The 23154-nt window shown below is 45.6% G+C and overlaps 1 protein-coding gene across 1 annotated transcript in view; it reads right to left on the reverse strand.

Annotated features, from left to right (window-relative positions):
• TCF20 (transcription factor 20) overlaps nucleotides 1-7648 on the reverse strand; it is a 182500-nt gene extending 174852 nt beyond the window's left edge. Inside the window, exon 1 of the mRNA XM_054988399.1 lies at nucleotides 7615-7648. The gene's annotated coding sequence lies outside the window, so the exon portion shown is untranslated. The remainder of the gene's footprint in view (nucleotides 1-7614) is intronic.
• Nucleotides 7649-23154: the final 15506 nt, after the last annotated feature.

The following is a 23154-nucleotide window of genomic DNA, read 5'->3' on the forward strand; positions in this document are numbered from 1 at the left end:
ATCAAGAGCATTGTTAATTCTGATCTGTTACTCTTTGCGTCATCTTAACCATCCTTTTGTACATAAAATTAAGGTGGTAGAAGATTTTTTTCCACTTTCCATAGGATTACTGATGATAGGCAATTGCTAGTAAAGAACTAGGGGGGGTAGTTGTTCCAGATTGATTACACTGAAGTAAAAGGGGTAATTTTTCAATTTGATTGGTTGGTAGTAATGCAGAGAGGAGCTGCAAAGCATTCTGATGACAAACCATACAAGAAAAGGTTGAAGTAACTAGCAAGTTTATTTTTATTAAGAAATTAAATCCAATTAAAAGCTACATAAAGGATGAACTCTATACTGCTATATCCTACTCCAAAACATAACACAGTTCATTTCTCTACAAATGTATCCATTTGATTACTAAACACGTTCTTGAATTCTGCAATGTTCCAGACTTTCTGATACCAAGCCATAATTGAAAGTTTGACTTTTTCCAGTTAGCTGCAATGCATAATTAATTACACAGCATGTTTGCCCTATAGAAAAGTTTGACATTGCAATCTTAAAATTTCCTTCAAACATGCCACTTAAATGTATTGTCGAAGGCTTTCACGGCCGGAGAACGATGGTTGTTGGGGGTTTTCCGGGCTGTATTGCCGTGGTCTTGGCATTGTAGTTCCTGACGTTTCGCCAGCAGCTGTGGCTGGCATCTTCAGAGGTGTAGCACCAAAAAGAGGTGTAGCACTTTTTGGTGCTACACCTCTGAAGATGCCAGCCACAGCTGCTGGCAAAACGTCAGGAACTACAATGCCAAGACCACGGCAATACAGCCCGGAAAACCCCCAACAACCATGCCACTTAAAGTTTTCAATCCCACTTCAGATGTTGGTATGCATGTGTAAAAAATAGTTTGAAATGCATTTGTATTAAGTTTCAGAACACTTGCTGCTTGATGATTTAAAGTCACACTCCAACTTTCCTGCATCTTACAATACATTTATGAATTTGGGGGAACTGGAAGTAAGATACTGAGAATTAAGACTGTTTTGTGCATTATATTTTTAGGTACACCTTAGATTTTTAAGCATATACTTAAAATGTTACATGTAAATGAGATAATCATACATCTGTATCGCAAAGGTGCATTAGAGAACCATGCTGGTGCAATTCCCTCTCAAATGCAAACTTGGTGGAATACTCTTATTCACTATCAGGTGATAAGTGGAATGTTCCTTATTTCCAAGAAATACAAGGAGGATTGGACTGTTATGTGAGAAGACTACAAGCATGTAGAAAAGGGGAACAATTGTTCCCCTCCATATAAGGTCAGGGCAAAACACGTTTGTGATGTTTTAAATTTAAGCTGCCTCAAGCGGGGCTCTGTAGAGGCGGAACAGCCTAAATAAATAAATGTTTAGGTTGCAGCAAGAGTGATTTATATTTTATGCTAGGAAAAGCACCAGACTATGCATGCAAAAAATACCCTTTTATTGGATCAAACCCCAAAGTGGAAGGGCACAATGCACACTTTCTAACATTTTTTTTTATGGAAGCAGAAGAACAATCATAAGAATGTGTAGATATGCATCAATTAGGGGTACTGAAATAGCCCTCCCCTTTTTAAGTGTACCACATGTGTAGGATTACCAGCATTGCCTCGGCAAATGCCAGATTTGGGGGGGAAGTGCCTGGGAAAGATGAAATTTGGGGAGGATGTGACTCACTTCTCGATGATAAGCTGGGAATTTTCATCATCTCCATGGCATGAGCACATTCCTGGAGCGTCACCATGGAGGCAATTTTCATTCACACTTAATTTCTTGAGGGCATGAGGACTGGGGCTGAGGGCAGGGATTTACATGCCATAGGCAGGCAAATGACAAGCCTACACATGTATGAAATATGTGATAATTCCATAGTACTTATTAGAGTGTACATATAATAGAATCATAGAATTGGAAGGGGCCTTACAGAACATTTAGTCCAGTCCAATGCCCAGTGCAGGAACAGCCTAAAGCATCCCTGACAAGTATTCATCCAGCCGCCCCTTGAAGACTGTCAGTGAAGAGGAACTCACTACATCCCTAAGCAGCCGATACCACTGCTGAATAACTTTTAATGTGAAGAAATTTTTCCTAACATCCAGCCCATACCTTCTTTCCTGTAGTTTAAACCCATTCTTTCAAGTCTTATCCTCTGTTGCCAAGAGGAACAGCTCCTTTCCCTTCCCTAAGCAACAGCCTTTTAAATAAAGAGAATAATCATGTCTCCTGCAACCTCCTCTTCTCCAAACTGAACATTCCCAAGTTCCTTAGTCTTTCCTTGTAGAGCTTGGTCTGCAGGCCCTTGATCATCCTGGTTGCTCTTCGGTATACCCATTCCAATTTGTCCACACCCTTTCTGAAATGAGGCCTCCAGAACTGCCCGCAAAACTCCAGGTGGGGCCTGACCAACATGCTATATAGTGGAGTAATAACATCCTGTGATTTGGCTGTTATGCCTTTGGATTGCGTTTGCCTTTTTTGCTTCTGCATCACACAGACTGCTCATATTTAGCTTCCTATCCGCCCATATCCCAAGATCTTGTTCACACCCCCTACTATCCAGAAGTGTATCCCTCATCCAGTACTTTGCAGTTTTGTTACCCAGGTGGAGAACCTGGCAATTATCCATGTTAAATTGCATTTTATAAAAATCTGCCCACTTTTCCAGTGTGTTCAGATCTCGTTGAATTCTATCCCTGTCTTCAAAGGTGTTTGCTACTCCTTCTAGTTTGGTGTCATCTGCAAATTTAATGAGTAATCCCTTCACATGCTTGTCCAGATCATTTATAAAAATGTTGAAAAGCACTGGGCTCAGAACCAAGCCCTGTGGCCCTCCACTGGACACTTTCCTCCAATCTGACATGATGTCATTGACAACTACTCTTTGGTTGCAAGTTATCCAGCCAGTTCCCTATCTATCTAACCATCCTAGAGTCCAGTCCACAGTCTACCAGTTTATCCATCAGAACATCATGAAGAACCTTGTCAAAAGCTTTACTGAAATCCAGATAAACTACATCAACAGCATTCCATATGTAAAACACACACACATGTTGTCCTGCCTTCCATCTACTGAACTATGAAGCAGGGAGGAGCATAGCATGGAAAAGACAAGCAGGAATGCAGGACTAACTCAGCCATAGGCCCCTGTACCCTTGTGCTCGCTCCACACTAGTTCTGCCACAATCATCTGCTGCCTTTGCTACTAGTAGCACTCATGCTGCAGGCTGACCTTGCATGAAGTACATTATTCTGTTTCACAACAGAAAGGTGAATTTAAGAATTCCCTTGTTATTTCTCAACTCTGAATGAATACAGTGATCAGCTTACCATGAAGAAAATGTGGGAAAGTTTGATCACTACTTAAATGCTTCTTAAAGCATTATAATACAGTCTTTCATAATTCTGTACAATTCTGTCTGTTCTTGCTTCATGTTTAGATACTACCTCATTTAATTGCCATGGAATAATAACAATAACAACAACATTTGATTTATATACCACCCTTCAGGACAACTTAATGCTCACTCAGTGTGTGTTACTATTATTCCCACAACAATCACTCTGTGAGGCGGGTGGGCAGGGCCGGCGCGCCCATAGAGGCCAGGTAGGCGGTGGCCTCAGGTGCGACAGCACTGGAGAGGCACCAGAGGGGGTGTTGGGGGCGGAGGCGCGCGCCGCAGAGCTGGCATGGCTGGCTCGCAGCTGCTGCAGCCAGCCAGCCCTGTGCCACTGCTGCTGCCGCCACCACCGCCACATGACCCAGCCGGGCGCAGCAGCCACGAGCCGCTGCCGGGGCGGCGTGCGGAGCACGGAGTAGCCTCCTCCCGCCACCCCAGCCATCCGCCGGCGAATGCCCCTGGCTTACGCTGTGCGATGACATAATCGCTCAGTCAGTGGCACGCACTGCACGCGCGCGGGGGGTGGGTTGCCGCAGGCGCCAGAAACCTTGGCGCCAGCAGTGCGGGTGGGGCTAAGACAGCTCTGGAAGAGCTGTGACTCACCCAGGTTCACCCAGCTGGCTTCAAGTGGCTTCAAGGGGAATCAAACCTGGTTCTCCAGATTACAGTCCTGCCACTCTTAACCACTACACCAAACGGGAACATATTAGTTCATTCTCTCCATCCACTGCTGCTGCATTTTGATATTAATTCCTGGTTCAAACTTTATTTACAGAAGTAGATAGTTTTTCTGTTTCCACTGTATTAAAAGTTAACATATTGATAATGTTGGTGTTTGCACTACTTTCCAAATAATTCCCTGTCATTTTCTGTCTTTAAAATATAGCTGGGGGGGGGGCAAAGCTAGGCTCATCAGAATTTGGGAGCTAACCAGGGTGGGCCATAGGGATCCCATTCCCCTGGTGGGGGCAGGGGATGCCCTGCTCCCACCTCTCACCACTTACCTGGCCAGCAGGGGGGAGAGGCGGGAAACAGGCCTCCCAGGTATGCTCCTGGGGCCAGCGTGACATCATTGATGTCAGTGCTGTGCCTCGAGAGCACTCCCACGCTTCGCAGCAGGCCAATTTGGACCCCAAACAGGCAAAATCGGACCTGTTCAGGGCCCATATTGGCTCACTGTGAAGCACCTGTGCCTCCCCCACCTTGCGCGATGACATCATGAGGAGAATGCTGGCAAGAAGAAAAAGGTAAGCACTAAGTCGTCCCCCTCCCCACCAGGAGGGTAAGGGAACCTGGCAACTCTAGTGGGCCACGGTCACTGTCTGGGTGGAAGACAGCCAAGGAAGGCTAGAGTTGCTATGATGAGGAAGCAATGGCAAACCTCCTCTGTCTTTTGCCTGGAACTCCCTGAGGATGGTGTAGCAATGAGTCAGTTGCAACTTGATGGCACAGTTTTCTGTGTTTCACTGCTTGCAAATGTGTGAAGGTGGAGAGGCTAAAACAAGTCTGCACTGTAGACAAATGGAATTATCTATGCATGTTCTCTGCCTAAACGAAGCACATTTTCTGCTAATTTTTGTTCCTTTTTTAGTGTTGTGTTTGTTGCATGTATGTGCAAATGTGCACACAGTTTCAAATTATTATAGCTAATTTTCTTAATTGTTGTATTTTATTTGTCATTATAATTGTTTTTAAATGCAGTCACAGTTTCCTTTTACAATGCATTAATGCTGTTGATGCTGAGAAATATCAATATGGTTGAAGCACTGACTTTAGCCATCTGGGATTAGCTCATTCTGAGAGCGCGCAGAAATCAGGATAGGGAATTCGCCTACTTAAAAACTTTTAATAAGATTTTTTATCAGACACTGGTAATAATAACCACAAGCAATGTATTAACCATGCTTTAACCCATATTAAGGCACAGCTGGAAAATTGGCAACCCTGTCTCACTGCCATTGAAGCCGCTATACTTGACAATGTGGAATCTTTTGAAACCACAATTTCTTTAAACAAGGCAAAAATAAAATAAAAGCTATTAATGAAATTAAAACATCAACAGCTCTGCAAACAAGAACACAATATTTGCTGTAATTGCCCTGCATACATTTTAAACATATAGTTAGTGCACAGTTGCCATATGCATAAAACCACTAAACTGTAGCTACACATGATGCAAACAAGCTGGATGGCATGTATACACGCACTTCAACCACTCTTTTATCACACAACATACTCACACACACAAATTTTGAGAAGTTAGGGTGAGAGTTCCTCAATAAAAAATCATTCACACAACAAAAAACATTAAAATACCTCATGAAAACAGAGAACTGTAATTGTAAAAACTGAAATCATGCATAAAAAGCAAGACAGACAAGCTGTTTTTAAAAAGATAATTTCAGGCATGAACTGTGTTTCAGGTGGGTAGCCATGTTGGTCTGCAGCAGGAAAACAAGACTAGAGTCCAGTATCACTTTATAGACCAACATGATTTCCAACGTGGAAGTAAGGTTGCCATAGCCCCTGGGTATGAAAGTGGAGGATGGCAGGTAGTGGCCCAATCTGGAGACATATGGAGTGCTTCATGTTGAACCGGGAATGATGTCATTCCCAGTGTGATGCAGAAGTGGGTGTTCTTACCCTTTTCCTGAGCTTTCCCCCTCTGCGGGCCAGGTGAGAGGAGGCTAGGAGCGGGGTATCCCCTGTCCCAGCTGGGGAAATGGGATCCCTCAGCACAAGTTTTCAAGAGTCAAAGTCATCAGATACCTGACTCTTAAAAATGTATACCTTGGAAACCTTGTTGGTCTTTAAGGTGACACTGGACTCAAATCGTGATCTAGTCATGAACTATGAAATTTACGGCAATAATTTCCCTGCTCAGTAGGGTTGCCAGGTCCCTCAAGTCTCCCAGCAGGAGACTGGGATGCCGGGTCCTACCTCCTTTGTCCTCTCGCTGTTGTGAACGCACGTGCACAAAGCGCGCCCCGCACCCAGGGGTGCACCGCACCACCAGGGGAGGGGGTGCCCCTGGGAGCTCACCCTCCCTGCTGGCCAGGTAAATGGGCGCAGGGGGGGAGGGGGGATCGGGGGATCCCCCGCCCAGAGCAGGGGGATGGGACCCTACTGCTCAGTGCCCCTAATTATTATATTACATAATCATGCAACCACTCTGAAAATGTGAGGAGGCTACAGTGATAAAACCCCCAAAATTCACTACGCATTAGTATATGTGGCTGGGGGAAAATATCAGAAAATTTTACAGAGGACCAAAAAAATCATATAGTAGAAAACCCTACCATGTGGTAAAGTGGTTGTATGTATCAATATTTCTAACTCTCAACGAGGTCAAATCTGGAGACCAGAGCCATTAACAGACAAGGCAGATTTTTTTCTACAAATCTGAAAAATGTCCCCAGGTTTGCAGAAAACCTGAAATCTTTAAAAATAAAATAAAATAAAAACCTGTGGGGTTAACCTCCCCCCACAAATGATCAAAGGATTCCCTTGGTGGCCATTGCTAGTAAACCACAACAGTTTTATCAGCGTTCCAGTCTCTGTTTCTGTCAACAAAAGGCACAGGAAGGGGCAGGACCCTTTTCCAGGGCCATTTGGGCTTTTAAGGGAGGACTCATTGGGGCCAGGCCCAGGAGTAACCACTGAGTGACTAGCTACCACCTGACTTCCATGACTAACTCAGGCCCAGCTGCTCATTACTGTTCAACAGCAACCACCACACAAAAGCCACTGTTGTGTAATGGACAGTGTCAGACTAGGACCTTAAATCCTGATTCTGACCTAGAAATTCACTGGGTGATCCTAGGCCAGTTGCACTTTCTCAGCCTAACTTAACTTCACAGGCAGTGGTACACTGGTCTTTAAGAACACCAGGATGCCTCCCAATGGGCCAATGGCCTCTTCCCTCACAGGCCAGCCCTGGAACAGAACGGCTGAGCTCAGCATACCTGAGCCCTATACAAGTCAAGGTGAGGGAGGTGGCAGTTCCTGGCTCGGCCCACCCAAGTCCCAGGTGAGGGGGAGAGCGCCTGACCCATTGGTTAAGCAAGCTGTTCCTTCTACCCTCCCTAATTTAGGAGGGCAGGGCAGTGTCTTCCTAGGGTTGCCAGCCCCTCAGTGGAGGCAGGGGATCCCCCACTCTTAGTCACCACCACCCCATAACCTCTCACCTGGCCAGCAGGGGAGAATGGTGCAGGAACAGGCCAAGGAACCCTGCAAGGTGAGTTCTCTGATGGGCCCCCAAACAAGCCTCCGTCTCCTGCTTTCAAGCCTGGGAGACCTGGCAACCGTACCTCTTCCTCTCTCTTCCTCCATTTCTCTTTAAGTACAGCCATTTTTGTTCTGCCAGGCCTACAAGAGCGAAAAGGTTCAGCTTTCAGATACAGACAATCATAGCTCCAAAATGTGTATGGGGAGTCATTCACAACTACTTCTTCGATCATTTTCTATTTAATTTGCCATTTCCTGATCATTTCCTGATCACACTGTAGGAATTTTATGGGTTTCACTTAGGAGAGCCTGGAGAGGACGGGGTTTGGGGAGAGGTGAGATCTCAGCATGGTATAATGCAGCCATGGCAAACCTATGGCACGTGTGCCACAGCTGGCACGCAGAGCCCTCTCTGTGGGCACGCGAGCCAAGTCACCGGATCGCTAGTTCCAGGGCTCATTTGGAGGGGGAATGCCTGGAATGGCGTTCTGAGCAGAGATGACATGGGTTTTGGCCGTGCCCACGTGATTCCTTTTCCTCAACGCTGCCTCCCTGCTGCCCGTCTCTTTAGCAGCAGGAAGCGGAGGCAGCAGCTGGGCTGCTGGGGCTGGCTTTCTAAAGAAGAGTAAGCTGCTTTGATTTAACCTGCTTTACTTTCAGTTGTAGCTCTTGAGTGAGTGAGTGAGTGAGAGTGAGAGTGAGAGAGAGAGAGAGAGCTTGCAAGCAGGGCTGCTGGTGTAAAGAAGGGCAAACTGCTTTGATTGAACTTGCTTTACTTTTATTCGTGGCTCCTGAGGGAGGGAGGGAGGGAGAGAGTGCACCAGCAGGGCTGCTGGTGCAAGGAAGGGCAAACTGCTTTGATTTAACTTGCTTTACTTTCATTCGTGGCTCCTGAGTGAGTGAGTAAGACAGACAGAGAGAGAGAGAGAAAGAAAGAGAGAGATGTTAATTAGTTCGGACAATTGTATGAGTTGTTTTTTCTTAACTGAAACCTCAGTATTCAGGTTTAATTGCAGTGTTGGCACTTTGAAATAAATAAGTTGGTTTTGTGTTGCAGTTTGGGCACTCAGGCTCAAAAAGGTTCACCATCACTGGTATAATGCCAAAGTCCACCTTCCAAAGCAGCTGTTTTCTCCAGGGGAACTTACCTCTATGGTCCAGAGATCAGTTGTAATTCCAGGAGATCTCCAACCACCACCAGGAGACTGGCAACTCTAGTTTCACTTGCCCCCCTTTTTCCAGTTCCCTCCCGGGATCTATATATTAAACTGTTCTAACTGGAAAAGTAGTCAACATTAGATTGGTTTCCAATTCTAATTTTTGAGATCACTGGCTAGACTTCAGAATAGATACTGTTGCTCATTAAAAAAGGATGTTCCAATTGTCACTGTTTTTCCTAGAACGGCCCCTTGGATACTCACCGTGAAGGGTCCTTCTCCTCTGAGGACAGGAGGACATCTTGGGTGATTCCCACCGTCCAATCGGGGAGGCAGGAAATGAAGCATCTTTCTTCCTCTTCCCTTGTGGGTGGGATCACCCTTGGTTTCCCAGTTCGGGTGACTCCCCCCAGCAGTACAACACAGACTGTGGAAAGATCAAAAAACTAGACCCCAACAGGAGTGAGATAGAAAACATCAATATAATCAAATAAGTAAATACGAACAGCATGCAAGAATTAACAGGTAACTTATTGTTAGAATGAGCGTGAGAGCCAGCAAGAGTGTCCCTTCGGCTCCTACGCGATCAGACAGAAGCAGAGTACGACAATGCGGAGAGGAGTGCCAATATGACGAAGATCGTGGGCGGGCAAGATGTCCTCCTGTCCTCAGAGGAGAAGGACCCTTCACGGTGAGTATCCAAGGGGCCGTACTCCCTCTGAGGCGGAGGACAGCTTGGGTGCTCCTAAAGCAGTGCCTTACGATCTGGGTGGGAGTGTATCTTCGTCTTCCACCACATGTTGAAGCACTCTTCTCCCGAAGGCCGCGTCCGCCGAGGCACGGGTGTGGAGGTGGTAGTGTCTGATGAACGTAGTTAAAGATGCCCACGTAGCCGCCTTGCAGATATCCTCCGCAGAGGCGCTCCTTCTCAGAGCTGCGTTGGTGACTGCGCTTCTGGTTGAGTGGGCAGTTATTCCGGCTGGTATTTCGATCCGCTGTGCTTTGTAGGCTTCCGTAATACAAGATCTAATACTGTACGCGATCGCTGAGGCGGACATGCGTTGACCCTTTTTTGGTTGTGAGATATTGATGAACAAGGCGTCCGTCTGTCGAATATCTTCCGTTCTGATCAGGTACACCTTGAGCGACCTCCTCACGTCCAGAGTGTGCCATTCTCGCTCCCTACGGTGTTTGGGATTCGGGCAGAATGATGGTAAGTTGATCTCTTGAGAACGATGGAAAGTGGAATACGCCTTGGGTAGAAAGATAGGGTCTGTCCTCAAAACCACCTTATCCCTGTGGAAGACACACAGGTCTGGACGGGCCGAGAGGGCACTCAACTCCGATACCCTGCGGGCCGAAGTAATGGCGACCAGAAAGATCGTCTTGATCCGCAGCCATCTGAGGGATACGCTTCTCACCGGCTCGAATGGTGGTTTGGTCAGGGCGGAGAGTACTACGTTGAGTCTCCAAGTAGGAAAATGATGAACCGGTGGGGGTCTCAACAGCGTGGCCCCCCTGAGGAATCTCCTAACGAGCGGGTGAGACGCTAGCGAGGTTCCTCCGTCTTTGGTCCAGACCGATCCTATGGCTGCAACCTGTCTCCTGAGGGTGGCTGGTCTAAGTCCCTTGTCGAGGCCCTCCTGCAGAAACCCCAGAATGGAGTGGACAGTCGGATCCAGAGGTGACACTTTCTTACGTCTGCACCATCTATGGAAGGCTTTCCATGCACAGTTATATATGCGGATGGTGGAGCTCTTTCAGGACGCTAACAATGTGTCGATGACTCCCGGGGGAAGGCCTTCTCGTTGGAGCAAGTTCCTCTCAATTTCCATCCGGTCAGCGCCCACCATTCTGGATGAGGGTGCCGGATCGGGCCCTGCTGTAGGAGGTCCGGATGCACCGGTAGTTGCAGCGGTGGTGAGACTGACAGCAGCTGGAGAGTGGAGAACCACGGTCGCCTGGGCCACCATGGAGCAATCACGATGACTGTTGCTCCGAGTTGTCTGATCTTCCTTAACAGTTTCGGAATCACTGGTAAGGGAGGGAAGGCATACAGCAGAGAGTCGGGCCAGGATGCAGTGAGTGCGTCCGTGTCCTCCGCTTGTGGATGGAAATATCTGGTGTAAAAACGTGGGACCTGGTTGTTCCTGTGTGAGGCAAAGAGATCCACTGCCGGGGTTCCGAAGTGCTCTGTCAGCAAGGCAAATACTTCCTTCTTCAGTGACCACTCCCCTGGCTGGAGCGACTCCCTGCTCAGCCAGTCCGCGTGGATATTCTGGATCCCCCGGATGTGCTCCGCTCTGATGGAGGAAAGATTGTGTTCCGCCCAGGTCATAATTTTGTGGGCCTCCCTTTGGAGTCGGGACGATTTGGTCCCTCCCTGCTTGTTTATATATGTTTTGGTGGCGACGTTGTCCGTCCGCACCAGGACGTGCTCGCGGTCGAGCGCACTCCGGAAGTGTTTCAGTGCCAGGAAGACTGCTCGCATCTCCAAGATGTTGATGGGAAGGTTCCGTTCCGTTTTTGACCACTCCCCTTGGGCAGGAACGTCGTGTAGTGTTGCTCCCCAGCCTTTCAGGCTGGCGTCCGTGAAGAGTTGGGTGAGTTTTGGTGACAGAAAACTCTTGCCTAGGCGAAGGTTGCCGTCGATTGTCCACCATCCCAGACTTTCCTTCACGGAGCTCGGTACCTGGAGTTTGATGTTCGACCTCTGGGCGATCTGCCATTGGTAGGGGCGCAGGAAGGCCTGAAGTGGCTTTGCGTGGAACTTGCCCCAGTAGATGGCCTCTGAACTGGCCACGAGCAGACCCATTAGCTTCGAGAGTTCCATGAGTGGAGACGCCTGTTGCCTGATTATCTGTGACGCAAGCTTCCTGGTCTTGGCTCTCTTGTCCTCCGGGAGGAAGAAGCTGCCCTTCTTCGTGTCTATCATCAGGCCCAGATGCTCGAGTCTTTGTGAAGGACGCAGTGAGCACTTGTGTTGATTTATCAAGAAGCCGTGGCTCTGTAGGAATTGAATGGTGAACATTGTCTCCCTGATTGAATCGGACTCGGAGGCGGATCTTATCAGAATGTCGTCCAGATACGGGTGCACGTGAATGCCCTTCTCCCGTAATTTGACAAGGGGAACCACTAGGAGCTTGGTGAATACCCGTGGGGCCGTGGACAGACCGAAGGGAAGTGCTCTGAACTGAAAGTGATCCTTCTTGACGCAGAATCTGAGGAACCGCCGGTGTGGTGCGGCGATGGGAACGTGCAGATACGCCTCTGTCAGGTCTATCGAGGTCAGGAACTCCCCTTCCTGCAATGCCTCGGCAATGGATCGAAGAGTCTCCATTCGGAAGTGCCTGAGTTTGATATGTCGATTGACGTATTTGAGGTCGAGGATGGCACGCCAGTCCCCGTTCCTCTTGGGAACCGTGAAGAAAATTGAATATACTCCCCGCCCTTGCTCTGCAGGGGGCACTGGTTCGATGGCCTGTATGTCTAAAAGGTGTTGGATCGCTTTCAGAGTTATGTGGTTTCTGGACTGATTCTTCTTGAGGGGGGAAGGAATAAAACGTTCCGGTGGAAGGGAGGCAAACTCGATCAAGTAACCATTGGACACAATCTCTAAGGACCATGCGTCCGCCTCGGATTCCTCCCAGGTCTTGCGGAACAGGAGAAGTCTTCCCCCCACCGGGGCGTCGTGATAGTCAGGGCTTCTGACCCTTGTCGTCGGATTCCTGTCGGTTGCCGCGGAATCCCTGAGACCTGTTGAACTTGGAGTGAAAACCGGTCCGCTTGGGATGGCCCCTGGGAGGGTTCCAGGCTCTCTTGTGGTCCTGTCTGTTTCTGGCCAACGTGTGATGAGAGCGAAATGGTTGGTAATTGCTTGGTCTCCTGGAGGTGTACTTTAGGGACCTTGGGAGGGCCTTCTTCTTATCCTTGGTTTCTATCAATATTTTTTCCAGCTGATCTCCAAATAGCTTCCCTCCTTGGAAAGGGTAAGATGCTAGGATAATCTTGGCTTGCATGTCGGCCTGCCAGGTTCTAAGCCAGAGTAGTCGTCTGGAGACCGCGGTAGATGCCATGGCCCTCGATGTCAGGGACAGGGTGTCCAAGGTGGCATCCGCCACGAAGGTGGATGCTTTGAGGATCCTATTAGCTCCTTCTGCTAGCCTCCTGTTGTTCTCGGGAAGCAGCTGGATCATCCTCCTGATCCACACCACCGAGGCTCTGGATACCATAGAGGCTATGTCCGAGGCTTTGATGGAAATAGCCATTGCTTCGTGTGCCCTCTTCAGCACGGCTTCCCCTTTTTTATCCAGGCCGTCTCGAATGTTGCCTTGGCCGTCCTCGGAGAGAAGACCTTGAGACTGTAGCGCTGCCACCGGGGCATCAATCACAGGCACCTGCAAGAGCTCGTCCACAAAGTTAGGTAAGACATATAACTTTCTCATATAGTTGGGTACCTGTTTTGTGGCTGCAGGAGTGGGCCACTCGGCCTTGAGTTGGCGCTTGAAATATTCAGGGAAGGGGAACAGTTTGGGACCCTCGTCTGACCTGGGGAAGAATTCCCTGTTCCCTTTGGGTCTAGCCTTGAGGCCCGAGGGCTTCGGCTCCTCTCTCTCCTCCTCTCCCTCGGATGGATCCTTGAGGTCCAGGGCTGAAAGGGTCTTGGAGAGTAGGTATTGGTAATCTTCCAGCTGGAACAACCTATTGGATGGTTGGGCAGTGGTGGGGTCTAACTCCTGCTCCTCCTCCGACAGAAATTCTCCCTCCTCTGAGATGTCACTGAGGGAGAGATCTTCATCATAGCAGGCCGAGACCTTGTTAGTGGTCGGGCCTAGAGATTGTTTGCGGGCCGCCTTAGTGGGCCAGGTGCTTCTCTGGTGAGAAGGACCCGGAATAGGCTGGTCTGGTATGGGCTGAGAACGATCAGGATCTGAAGTCTGCCCCCGGCTAATGGCCCAGATCTCCTCTCTAAGGGACCTCCTGATGGCAGCCAAGATCTGGGGCGACAGCTCCTCAGAAGGATCACTTACTTGAGCTCCTGGAGGCATCGCACTGAGATCCTGCGACGAGGGCCCCGATCCGTGCCCAAGTTCTCCCGCCGGGAGGTTGGGAAGCACGTTGCCGCGTTTTGGCGGGAAGTCGCAGCTGGCCGCCGTTCCCGCCGAAATCGAGTCGCGCGCCATCTCGCCGGTCTGCTTTCGTTTTCCATGGCGCGCTGCCCTCTCTGGCTTGGGTGAAGACAGACGAGGGCGCTTTGTTGCAGGGTGTTCTCTCTTCGAAGAGTCTTCCCCGGGGGACCGATCAGGCCTCCGCGGCGCGTCGGTTCCCGCCGGATCGTCCCCTGCCGCTGGAAGGACTGGTCCTAGGGAGCTGTCTCCAGCTTTGTCCATGAAAGAGTCTTCAGAGTCGGAAGACTCCCTTGAAGCCATCCTGGTCTCCCTGCGAGTAGGGGACTCCTCTCCGCAGGGAAGGAAGAATAAGGGTATGGACCAAGAAGGAAGATAGCACAGAGTAGTGAAAGGGACTGAACAAGGAAAGGTAAGACTATAAGGCTGAAGTGGGAAGGGAAAAGGCAAAGACAAAAGGTGAATAAAGAGTAAAGAGTAAATAGTAGGACAGGGTAGCAGAGCTAGCCTATACCCTACTGCTCTCCCCTGAGGCAGGAAAAGAACTGGGAAACCAAGGGTGATCCCACCCACAAGGGAAGAGGAAGAAAGATGTTTCATTTCCTGCCTCCCCGATTGGACGGTGGGAATCACCCAAGATGTCCTCCGCCTCAGAGGGAGAAAGCAGAATACCTTATACAACACCAGTTAGGATTCTAATGTGTCTTATATATACTGTGACACAAGATATTTGCTCTGCTTTCTTTTTAAGAGGAACCAAGTGTTATAACTTTCTAGCTTCCCTGCCAAGCCCACTTCTCCTCAAAATCAGGACAAGCAAACTTCCATGTACATTCTCCTTGGTATCAGTGACCTGACCACAGTTGTTCTAAGGTGCAAACACTTTTTACCTTTAGTCTCTGCAAACCCACCGCAGTGCTTCCCCTGATGCTACAGCCCCTTGGAGTGCACAATTTTTTAAAAGATTGCTTTAAAAGAATCAGAACCCACAAAAGGGACCAGTTCACAGAGGCTGGGTAGACAAGAGAGAGAGAGAGAGAGAGAGAGAGAGAGAGAGAGAGAGAGAGAGAGAGAGAGAAATAGCAGGCCTTCTTACTTCATTTTCTCTCCCTCCCCCTTTATTTTTATCAGCTTCTCCTGTCCCATTCACAGCCAAGCACCAACCATATTTTACACAGGTGATTTCTGCAATTGTGTGCATGCTGCACTTAACTGATATTTGTAGACTAAACTACTGATACAAAAGTGGCATTAAGAGGAACTGAACAGGATATGTCTCATCCCTTTCTAAAACCATGCATTTGGAAATATTATGCAAAGCAGCACCTTTTCCCAAATAAGACAGAGAGAAAATGAAGAAGCAGTCATTACCAGTTACCTCGCCAAATCCCATCTGCATGTATGAGAATCCTTAATGAGTTCTAGGTCTCGGCTGATGAATGAAGAAAGTCCACATCAACCTAAGAAACATGTTCCTCTCCAGATATTTGTACCCTTTCTTCAAGATATTTGGCATTCTCCTCTCAAAGGAGTCTACCCAGTGGTCAGAATCACTATAATAAACCAAGCAAGTTTTTTCAAGATAAAAATATCAACAGGACAGAGTTTCACAGCAAATCTAAATATAAACATAGTTTCTTGCCTATGATCCAAGTCCCTGCCTGTGTTTATTTAGTACCAACACCCTAACCACTACACCGCACAGGCTCTCTTATCAAAATCCTAACCACCAGCCTGGAAATTCTCATCCCAATTCTATTTAACTGATTTATTCCAGTTTCCCTTCTGCCAGGATCAAGCAGCTATGTAGGCACATTCACAGCGTGGTCTTAAGCATGACTTTTAAAATGCAGATTATTTTACTCAACTGGGCTGACTGGGAAGAGTAGATAAAGATCAAGACCCGTATGATGTAGTGAGGGTGAATTTTTGGCCATGAATTTCTGGGGGAACATGGAAACATATCTTCAGTTCAGCAAGTGAAGTAGCATGAACGGCAAACGTATACCTGAAAAAGTTCATTGAACAATGTACCACAAGTATCTTGCCCTAACTTTGCATTTTCTACCTCTAGCAAAATCAAAATTTTAGCTAAGTTAATATGCTATTTTGTCTCTCTTTCCTTATATTTTATTCGCTTTGCTTTTTAATAAACCTTTTGTTTAAAATCATCCTTGGGCTACTCAAATGTTCTGACCTCCCCTTATCACTATTTTAGTACTGTGATATTTAGCTTTGTTCTTTAGGAGGGTGAACAGTGAAAGTTGTGATGCCTTTTATTAAATGAGAAAGATGCACAACTCTCAGTTTGTCTCCTATTTGTGATAAGCAGGTATCTTCACCTACCTGGGCAAGAAGGACCAAATGCAGACATAAAAGTCCTAGAGTAGACACTCAACAATTAACTGTGAGAAACTAGCTATAATGAGAACCAGTGAAGAAAAAACAGACTTAAAAACATTACGATCAGAAGCTTGAGGATGATTAGGAAAGCTACAAGAAGAGATATAACCATAGCAACAAGGAAGATAGATCATTTTAGCAAAACAAATTTCTTTGCATAAAATGAATTTGGAAGGTAAGCCACCCCTCAAAAAGTCAGCTCTAAATTTCAGCTTTAACAATAGTTTTTCAAATACTTTCATAAAGGTTTCAGGTTCAAGATCTCTTCAAGAAAGCAAATGCAACCCTCAAAAACTTGTACAAGTTACTAGTTCTACAATTTTCTATTAATGTTGCTTATTTTCACACTGTATTATGCCCAAAATGCAACTGTAATTTCATTAAATCTTGAAAAGGACTGATTTTACCAGCTGAGCATTGTAGATCAGTTCATCATTGCCTGACATTAGCCACCCTCTCAGTAAGATTATGTTCAGTGATCAGGGCCACTTGAGGCTTTCAGATCTTGTTCAATGTTGTCTTCCTGAATCAAAAGCTCTTGGCCATCTTGTACATTTACAACATAATGCTAAGCAGAGTTACAGCCTTCTAAGCCCACTGACTTCAATTGATTTAGAAGGATCTGCTTTGGACTGCTCTGTAAATGCAGTGGTGAGGGGTACCTGCAATGGCCAACCATGCCTTCAGTCCTCACATGTTCAGCACAGAGCCCTTTTGCAGAGTTCCCAACTATGTGAAAGTGGCCTTCAGCTCTGTTCAAACATTATGCTTAATGCACGGTTCTAGAGAGCTACATCATGTGTGAGGCCTGCTGCCTCAATCCTGCTCACTCTCTCCCCAAACTTTAAGCAGACTCTGTTTGGCATCTGAACAGAATTTTTTTTTACATTGGCAGGAAATTATGGTTGAATTTGGTCATGCCTCTTTTCATGATCCTCTCTCAGACTACTATGGGAAAGATCAGAAGAAAGCAAGGGAAACCCCAAAGAAGTACACAAATGTTCCATGGCGGTAGGAAGCGGGGGGGGGGGGGCGGGGGGGGGCGGGGGGAAGCAGCATTGATCACAAACCAAATAACCCATGCAGAAACAACCTGTGAGCGTGTGTGGTGCATTCTAAACACCACCTACCCCTCAAATCTGTGGTTGTAACATTATTTACTTCTATATTACTGTTTACTGTTACTTTGCTAATGTTTTGTGGTCTTTGCTTCTCCCCCCATCCGCCCCCCTCTGCACAGATATTTCCACCTTCTATGGCTGGCACTAATTTCTGTAAATAAGGTCAGGTGGATATACACAGCCAACTCAATACCATATTGAAAATGTTATGAGATTAGGAAACATGACATGACATCTTCTGCACTTCAGGAAATCAAACAATGTAGCTCAATGCAGACAGTAAGACACCAGGCAACACAGAGAATGGCATGTTGTCATGGTATGCATAACATTATCACTAAAACAGAAAAAGGTTACAGAAAGTTCACATGGTTCAAATACAGTCAAAACATATGAGAAATGTAATAGTAGTTCCAGCTCAGCAAGTATGCCCATATCTGTTCCAAGTTTAAAGAGACAACTCTAGATTTCCCTAAACTATCCTGTCCTCGCTTTCAGTTGTTTCAGGCTCAGAATAATCTCTTGATGATATAAAACACCTGAAGGGACTTAATCTAACTGAGCATGCATACAAGTCCTAATAGTACAAATTGCTTAGAGGTTTAAGGCTTCTCCTTCTATTAAGACAGTATTTTTAATCTTAAATCATGTAAAAACAGGCTTCTATGTATTTTTGTTGTTGCTTTACAGTTGAAAGCTCAGGTCTTCAATTCCATTAGTTTTGAGACAGTAGGTGCCTCAACTAGCTGATTTAGCAGCAGCCACTGTGAGTTGGTGTATGCAATTTACTGACTGTCGTTCCCTGCATTCCTCAACACCACTTAAAGGACAGCAAAATAGGGGCCGATTCCACACTACCTTAGCTCCTGCTTTTCTTGTGCAATGATTGCTCCATCTGTTATTGCGCGTTCTTCACTTGTTTGTCCACATCACCCTTTGAATAGCGCTTCTCCTGCACAATCCATTGATCACATCCCCTTTCAAAAAGACGGGTAAAGGGGCGGGAAAAACCCTGAACGGCCCCCGCGGTTTTTTTTTAAAAAGGACAAATTGACGCTATATCGACAAGTAAGCATCCTGGTTCAATGGTATAACGACACCATTAATATAATATATTTTAAAAAATCACCCAAGACACGATGAGCGCTCGGAACATCACAGCCTGCATGCTGGTTGAAATCATCCAGGAATGGGTGAGCGGTCACGATCACCTACAGCAGCATCCCACAGCAGAGCTTCATTTTGTCTTTGGAAAATTAACATCTGTGCCTAACTCGTCGGCACAGTCCGTGTCGGGGCGTAACATGAGCCATGATTTCAGTATCATGTGGATGCCCCCCCCAAATATATAAATTGAATTAACATATGAAATTGTTTCTCTGATATTTGAGGTCTGCCCGTCTTTTTAAAATGAGATTAATATGATGAGATGTCACCATATCGACACGGTACTCTTTTATTTTTTAAAAAAAGGGGTGGGGACAAAGGCGGAGAATTACTCCTTAATTGGGAGGCAGGTCAAGAGAGGCTCGGAATTCAACGGAGGGCAGTTATTCATCAAAAGATAACCCACGGCGAAAGTGCAATGGGCTGTGGCGACGCCATGCCGAATTAATGACGGCTTCAGAGACGATGCGTGTGAACAGATGAAGGAATGGCGCTGCGGAAGCGAAAAACTGCTGCAAGAACAACGGTAGTGTGGATTCGGCCAGGGTTGGGGGGAAATCCTACAAGGAGAAGGATATACAGAAAAAGCCTGGATGGAAAGTTGTTAGATTAACAAACCTTATTGCCATCTTAATTTGGTATCTCCAGATAGCCAAGAGATTCATGGCAGCTGACCTTTCCCATTTACCCTTGCTTCCTTATCATTCCACAGAAGGTCAGGAGACACTAGCAATGGATCTATCTTGTTTGATGACAGGTTTCACAAGAATCTTTATATGGGTTCTTCTCAGGAGTCATTCCAGTGCTTTTTCATTAAATTCAGCCAGAATCAGCAGCACGGATTTGACAGGCAGCCCGAAGGATGGAAGCCAGCACACAAAGTGCTTTGCTTAAAAGTTATTACATGAGTGGCAGAGTCTGGTATATTTTACATGCTTTTCAGCCCCCAAAGGAGTTACCATAGAAGCTGCAGAACATGAGGCTTTGAAAAGCTGACCTACAAGGTAGGGAGGATGGTTGTTGTATTGATACATGTACAGAAATAAGTAGTTCTTAGAGGACTGCACATCTGCTTCAAAACATTTTGTTTTCTGCTTCCTTCCATTGCAAATTCTGGTCTCATCTTAGCTAAAAGCATTTAACGGGAGTAAGTAAAATGGTGACTTCAGAAAAGATTGAACTCAGAGAAGAATTTTAATTTCCAGTGGTTTTAAATCTCCTGCCTTCATATTTGCTCTGCTATTTAATATGCATGACTAATAAATATTTAAAATAAAGGAGTCTTAATATTTCTGCATCCTCAGCTCTCAATTAAGACTACTGGTTGCTGCACACACATATACAATGGCAAGCATACATTGATCACCATGTAGAAATGCAGCAGGGAACTGCAGGCATTCTATGCATACTTTCATATTTACCTGTAAAATGCATGAGTTAGATAACTTGCTTTTTGTTTGCACATTTTTACACATCAAGTATGACATGAGAAGTGACCTTTAAATCTCATCTATAAATAGCAATAATTCTTCCTAGTGGTCGCCTAGAAAAGTTGAGAAAGGACAGATTTTACCTCATAGGACAGCATCCCCACCACCCACACCCCACAAAAATATTATTTCATACCTTTATCCTCTGTGGAAAAGTGAAAAGTTTTTTGTGCATCATTGTTGAAACAAAACCAGAGAAAACACTAAAGAGAGAGAGAGAGAGAAAAATTCTTTAAAAGAAGATAGATGAATATAATGTGTGTGTGTGCAATTAAGCACAAACATAAACAAGCAAATTCATTTCTCATATTTATATTCAACCTTTCAACCAACCATGAAACTCACTCGGAGACCTTGGGACAGTTGCTGTCTCTAACATAACCTTCCTCACAGGGTTGTTGAGAAGATACAAAGGTGGCAAAACTCACAACTCTTGCATCGAGCTCCATAAAGGAACTAATAAGAGAGATGACTAAACAGACAAATCCTAGCTCACTAGAGGACTTGGATTAGTCACTATCATTCAGTTTTGCCTACCTCACAGAACTGACATGAATGTAAATGTAATTAAAAATTGTAAACAACATGTGACTTAGAAACTGTGAATAAAAATTCATCACGAAATCAAAATCAAATCAGATATACTGCTGCTTGTACAAAATATCAGTTATAAAGAAAGATATTGCTCAGCCAAAATAATTTACAGTCCTTACCTACAGAGAGCTTTACCGGGGCAATAAAGGACCCTGTATACAGCATGATTAGGTTCAGTGTTTTATATGGAGGCTCTCATCACTGATATGGTGGAGGCACACAGCCAGCTAAGAACTACTTACGTTGGACAACATAAACATTCCTCCAGTCCAGCATTCCCCAACAGCACTGATCAAACCATCCAGGAAGTTCAAAAGCAGAGCAAGATGGAGACAGCTATCTGCTATTGCTTGTTCCATATCTGGTATTGTGAAGTATACAAACCTTGAGAATGGATATTGCCTTTCATCATTATAGCTAAAAATAATCAATTTACCATCTAAACCTGGCAGGAAAAAAATTAAGGCAAATAATATCCCCCTGATACAGCAGCTGCTGGTGTGGAAGGGAAGAGAAAGAAAGAGAGATGCTAGTGAATTCCTCCTTGCCTACTCTTGGTACTCCTATCCTACCAGGCTTGCTGCTTTCCTTCCCCAAGGCCAGAACATCCTTATTTTGAGATATTCAATAAACCTTTAAAAACCAGTCACCATCACTTACTTATCACATGGCTTAAAAGGATTGGGAGGAGGGGTTTTGTTTTGTTTTTTAAAATGTGATCAATATCACTTCCCTTCCAAATCATATTGCCTTCTAGCCAACCTGTCAGCAAGTCAGTGAGGGCTGACCTCTTTTGGCAACTCTGTTTAATCAGACAGTGTGTGTGTGTGTGTGTGAGAGAGAGAGAGAGAGAGAGAGAGATGAAGATTGCTGTTGTTTACACTTTCTCTCCGTCTCCCTTTGCATTTTCTGACATGGGTTATGCAGCATTAAATTCTACAGAAGCCAGTCTGGTCCTCACTGTGCAAATTTCTGCATGTTACTCAGCTCTGATGTGCAAGTGTTACCCACGCAATTCTATAACTGTCAGTGTATCTCAGCATGGCACAGCTCCTGCCATTCTCTTTCTGGATCACACACGCAGTTCTCCGAATACATTCTCGTACCCAATATGCGAGATTCCACTGCCCTGATCTTGAATCTCTCCTGTGTTCAGTCAACTTCCTCCCTATGTAGTAATCAGAGGTCTGTATCACAAGACCTGTTTCAAGAAGTGCCCACCTAGGAATAATTTTTTATGTATTTTTATTCATTTATGGTATTTATTGTTTGCCTTTCTCACTGAGACTCAAGGTAGGTTCTGACCACCAAGCTAATTCCATTTGCCACATAAAAAAACATTTGAGCTCAAGGCAAGAACCCCACTGTACATTATAATCCAGTAGTTTGTCCAAATAAATGCAAGCCACTGCTTGGCTTATATTAAATGTGTTAACTCTGTTTTCTTTCTAGTTCTCAATTAGAATGTAAGGCACTCATCTTTTTTTAGGATATACACTGCAATTATTCTAGAAAAGGATCTCTCCTCTACTGGCAGAAAAATCACAGTCTGAGACTGATGCTTCCTCAATTACCACAGCCTATGGAACATTCCAGAAGAGAAACTTGGAAGTAGGAATAGGGATTTCTGTAATAGTACCCATTTGGCTCCCAACAGGTGTACAATGACTCGTTCTCACCCCCACCCCCGGATTTTGAGAAATTAAACATCAGCCATTAAATGCTTGGCTGATAAAATGAAACATATACGGCAAGGAGGTTTTCGACAGGCCTCTTATTAGATGTGTATAAAAAATACAAACCACTAAACTGGATACTACATACAGCCAGCATGCCGTAGAAAAAAGCAAGTGTATTGATGTCTTCATACCTCAAGCACAGCCTATCTCCTATAGAGAGCAACCTGCTGTCATTAAAGATACAAAAGTATGAAACAAGAATTAAGCCCAAAGAAGCATGTGGCTTAAAGTACACAAAAAAGGGAAGGGCAAACATGGAAGTGGGGGGAGTCTATCATCCCTCTAAAATGCCCACAGGAGAAACACAGCCTAGTTGAGATTCTTCCTTTAGGAAGCACTATAATATCAAAAGCCAGGGTCCCTGCAAGGGTCCCAGTGAGGCAAACCTCACTAGGTAGGCGCAAGCAGTTTCTATGGGCAGCATAAAACTCTTCCATCATCCTTTCCATCCCAGTTCATGTGTATGCCATGACTGGGTCCAGAATATGTTTCCCCCTTTTTTCTCATCATGCTTTTCAAGTGTAATTTTTTGTAGCAATAGTAAAGGGTAATAACAAGAATCACTCCTGTACCTCCACTTTTGAGTTGGAATGATGACTAAGATGTTGATAATGCTGGCTTTGCAGTGTATGGCTTATTTAAGTATTTTCTTAAAGGGAAGTTCTGACCTGTATGGTCCTGGGCTTTCCATTTTTCCTTTAAT

Source organism: Eublepharis macularius, chromosome 9, assembly GCF_028583425.1.
Source record: "Eublepharis macularius isolate TG4126 chromosome 9, MPM_Emac_v1.0, whole genome shotgun sequence".
Lineage (NCBI taxonomy): Eukaryota > Metazoa > Chordata > Lepidosauria > Squamata > Eublepharidae > Eublepharis > Eublepharis macularius.